Source organism: Herpailurus yagouaroundi, unplaced genomic scaffold (assembly GCF_014898765.1).
Source record: "Herpailurus yagouaroundi ecotype Mexico unplaced genomic scaffold, PumYag 190, whole genome shotgun sequence".
Classification (NCBI taxonomy): Eukaryota; Metazoa; Chordata; class Mammalia; order Carnivora; family Felidae; genus Herpailurus; species Herpailurus yagouaroundi.
Window position 1 is genome coordinate 22,441,113 of NW_024412421.1, and position 5,086 is coordinate 22,446,198.

Genomic DNA, 5,086 nt, shown 5'->3' on the forward strand with positions numbered 1-5,086 from the left:
AATAAGCAAAAAATACAAAATAAAATGTTCACTCATATAAACAGTACAAATTCCTTAACTTAGAAATTCTTTATGTATACTGGCCCCACCAAACTTGCCAGTCCTATTTCCGACTTCCACACGTAGGAGAGAGTCAACTGTCAGGGTAACTTGTTGAATATAACTCTGAATTTGATTAAGGAAACAATTACATTTTCAGCTTTAAGTGTGAATTCTTTTTCTGCCAAATAGGATTCAACACATTGAATCCTGGGGCCTCCTTATCTATATATAGGTGGATTTCAGTTTTGTTTTTTTGGTTTTTTATAAAAATCTTTTAATGTTTATTTATTTTGAGAGAGAGAGACAGAGAGACAGAGAGAGCACAAACAGGGGAGGGACAGAGAGAGAGGGAGACACAGAATCTGAAGCAGGGTTTAGGCTCTAAGCTGTCAGCACAGAGCCCAACGCAGGGCTCCAACTCACCAACTGGGAGATCATGACCTGAGACAAAATTGGAGGCTTAACCGACTGAGCCACCCAGGTACCCGAATTTCAGTTTTGAATTAAAGATGCCAGCTAGCTTAAGATATTCTAGGATACTCTGAGCAAGAACGCCACATTGAAGTGGCCAGAATATTGGAGAGGCTGCCTGTAGGAAGACTTTTGTCAGGAAAAGACTCCAGGTTTTGCTCTCCAGCGCTCTCCAAGCTTACCTTAAGCCCCACCCTCTGACCACGCCCACTGGAGATGAACCCCTTCTTGAATCACAACGCCTCCTGGCTTAGAAGTAACCAGGCCATAAACACCAAGGAGGAATTTTACTGGCCCATCCCCAGCTTGCTATTTTATTGTCTGGCATTTCCTCTACCTTCTCCTGAAATTGACAAAAGTATCTCCTACAAAACCTCCGTTTGGTTTTCCAGGTTTAGATTTATGTTATCTGTGAAGGCTTCGTCTATAGCTGCATTATCTCCTCTCCCCGCTCCCTGCCCCCTCCGCAGTACTGTGTCTGGGTCCCCCTGTGTTCTTGTAACTCTGAAATAGCAAGCGTCAGCCACTGTCTCACCTGGGACACTGTCTGACTGTTCCATTTGCTGACCTGGGAGACACTGAGAAACACCCAGTCCCTGGTGGCACCGCTATGCACATGGCAAACCCTAGGACCCTAGGACGTGGGATCAGGTGGGAGCTTAAGTCAGAAAAGAGGGTGGAAACAACCCGAGAGGTCCCACCTTCCCCTGTGAGAGAAAAGAAGCAGTAGGCCAAAAGCTTGCCTTAGTGAAAACCAAGGATACAAAACAGGCCTCTTTATAGACACATGACCTGCATCCCTGAGGCCCTGCTCTTTACGGATTCATGCACTGGCATAAGTTCTAAATTGCTGCCAGTTTCACAACTGTTTTTAATTTAAAGGCCTCCAGGCCATGATATTCCAGGGCAAAGAGAGATTTTTCGGCAAGCAGAGCAGAAGAACGAGATCAGAGCGCCCCCACGGTTTGCAACAGCCGACTTCACCTCCTCCAGCTTGGGAAATCGTAGTTAATTTCTCCCCATCTCCAAAACGTACTTCCATTTGGAGATGAGCACACAGGCTGGAAACCATTCAGAGGAGGCTCACAGGGGCAGAGCAATCAAGCGCAGCAACTATAAACATGACTTCCTTTAGGGAAAAAAAAAGAAAAGAAAAAGCATATCTCAGAGTCTTCCAGAACTTAAGACAGTGTGTGACGTCTGAACTGTAACATCAGCCATCTCTGGAAGCTGATGGAAAGAGATGGGCTCAGTGACACCCCCGGACAAGGAGTTCACTCAGGCAGGGAATACTTGACAAATCCCTTCAGGGAGGAAAAAACAAAGGAACACTCACCTCACTTTACAGTAACCTAGTTGCGAAAGAACAGGAGAGTGAGCCAGGATAATTATACAGGCATTTTATTATCCACTGCTGCCTTTTAAAAGGCCAAGTATGAACTTCTAAATGCTCTGTTGGGATCTTCTCCACCTTTCTTCCCCCCAGCTCTAAGGAAAAGGCCAGAAGAATCAGGGCCTTGTCCAGCCTGTTCTGGACCTTTGTTCCATTTAACTAAAGCTATTCCCTCTGCAGGGACAATTAGAAAAGAGTGCCCCACTTGATACACAAGAGCCCATAGGCTGCATGCTTGAATTACCAACTGCTCCTTTGTATGTTCCTTCTCCCTCCAGGTGGACACCCCCCTGTGTCAGGGCACATGGCAGGACAGCTTGGCAGGTAGAGTGTCAGTTGGTTTCAGCCAACAGTTGCCCCTCAGTGGGGCACCTTGACAAAATCCACAAGACACTCAATCATGCATGCTGGCCCTAATGGGAATTATACCCCCAACATGCTTCCATCATTTATTGGCATGGTATAGATGATCATCTCCCTCCTCCCAATCATCAAAGACTATTTATCCCAGAACATTTTTTGCCCAATTCCCTTTTGAGTGATGACTGTATAGTCACAGCCAAGGGCACAAAAGGCAAAGAGTGGAAATTGGATTAGAAGGGCAAAATTCAACTTCAAGACCATTCGTAGACAATGGAGCCAGTGGTGTTGTTAAAGAGCCCCCACGCAGGCGTCCCCTATCCATCATACATAAACCTTGTACTGCTACTTATCAGAGTGGAGTGATTTGGGGAGATGGTCACGCTCCAACAGGCAGAGCTGGAAAAAAAGAAATTCACGGGGCTCTGGAAACTAAACCGCAATCTTGCTTTCAAGCCCTCCTTACACAAACTGCTTCAAGCATTCCCAAAGGTATGTCTCTTATTGAAGAAGAACACTATATAAAGAAGCACAGTGACATTGACCATGCACTACACCTAGAGAGACCAGGATGGCAGAGCAAAGCTTTGAATCCCCCAGGGAACACCAACACTGGCACTCCAGAAAGGGTAGGCAAGATGGGTCCTCATAGAAAACTTCCTGGCAACAGTTACCAGCCACCAACTTCCCTGTGGAAGTGGGCTTCATGCCCACTCATATCTCCTGTGTCTTCCTTTCAGCATCTGTGACCTCAGGACCTCTGCTGAAAAACAGGGCACTCAGACAAGATGTTCTGGATCCTTCTAGTGAGTCTAGACCAAACTTGAGAGTGAAAGCAAAAAAGAAGAAGAAATAAGAATGAAATAAGAGGATCCTTAGTGAATGGATCTAAGTACTGAATCTCCTCCCAACATGCCTTTAAATTTTCCCTACAAATATTTGGATCTGTGCAGAGCAAGTCTGATTTCGTAGGGAAACTTGCTCTCTCAATGACCCCTGGGTCCAAGAGTTGGCTGGAAACAGAAATGACTGGCCAAAGCCTGGATGGATTCAGCTGGGCTCAGTCCCTGAAGGCTTTGTTCTTCAATCTGTTTATACAGTTTCCCGTAGGAGTCTGTAATTTTAATCAGTAAATATCTCCCTTGATTTATCACCTTCTATTGACATAGTGGTAATTCAAGCAGTGGAACTAAAGCTGGGCCTGCTGTGTGTTTTTTCCCCTCATTGTGCCCGGCCTCTGTTTGATTTTTCTCAGTCCTCTTAGGTAATTGGTCCGCCTCTGACACTCTCTGTATGACCGGCTGTGGTCAGGGGTCAGTGGGCTCCCCCTTCCAAAGAGCAGAATGTTCTAACCAATCACGATTCAGCCCCATCTTGAGTTTGCTAAAACCAGAGCAGACAAACCACAGACTGATAGGACCCAGTGGATTTCATTTTAAAAGTAGAAATCCAAGATGCTCATAAAGAACACTGTTATTCTCTCTAGCTCCAGAGACAGTGTGGAGACTTAATCCGCTGATTTAGTATCTCTGAGTTGAGGAGGGAGATCCTCCTTCTCTAACCTTTTGGCACTGCCAATTTCCACATTAGCAGAGTGATCCCTCTGTAAATATGGAATTAGGTAAGGCCTGGTACTCAGTTCTACTGTTTATTAATGTGTTTATTTATTTAGTATTTATACTGGTAAATTGGTAAAATTCTTTGGGCACCCAGTATCCTGATTTCAGTGTAACACGTAACCAAAAATGATCTCCTTAATGGCCAAGATAAAGAAATGAGGACTTGATAGTTATAGAACTAGGTGGATTCAAAGCTAGCTTGATATGCTCCAAGGTTCTGTGCTATGCTGTTTGTGTTTTCAGGTGGCCCAGGACTAAAATGAAGAGCTTGATGTTGAAGGACAGGGTTTAGATTTCCAAAAGATCTCCATGAACTGAATTGATGGGGTGAAACTTTGGAGGATAGAATCAATGTAAAGTTTTGAATTTTGGTTCCCAAAATTAAATGCCAAAGCAGCAAAAAGGGGCAATGTGTTTGATCATAAGTTTTGTGAGAGTATGTTAGAAGTTTTGGAGTCCACAGACTCAGTAAATTCTGTGTGTCCCATGGCTACCAAAAGTACTAATGAAATCTTAGGTTGTGTTAGTATGAGAATGGTTCCCTCTAATCATCATCTCATTAGACTTGACTTTCATTGAAGTTTTTCATCTTTTTATTCCCTATAATAACTAGAAAAGTGCCTCATATCACAGAAGCTTATTTAAGTATCATTTGGAGGGATGGGTGAATGGGTGGATGGATGGATGGATGGATGCGTGACAGACAAACAAACAGATGGATGGATGGATAACAAGGGAGGAAACTGACCTATTAGTGAATGCATATCTAAAATCGTGTCCAGTTTTGAATGCCATGTTTAAGGATGGACATGAATAAAATGGAATGTATCAAGAGAAGAATGTCCAGATAGTGAGGGATTTGAGAATCATGGCATAGGGGAAAGAGTTAAGAAATTGATACATTTAATCTGAAATCAGAGGAGGTAAAGGAATCTTTGGGGGAAGGAGCACTGGGAAAGGGGAGAGAAATATTCAGAAATATTCAGAATTTTGGAAATTCATATGTATGAGAGGGATAAAAATACCATACATTGCCTCAGAGAATAAAGCTAGAAGCACATGGTGGAAGCTACAGAAAGGTAGATTTCAGCTTAGAACCAGGAAGACATCTTTCATTTAGAAGGAGTTTTGGTGCCAACAGGGAAATGGTCTGATTCTACTGATGTGTCTTTCTCTTTCTCACTTAAGGCTGACTACCATA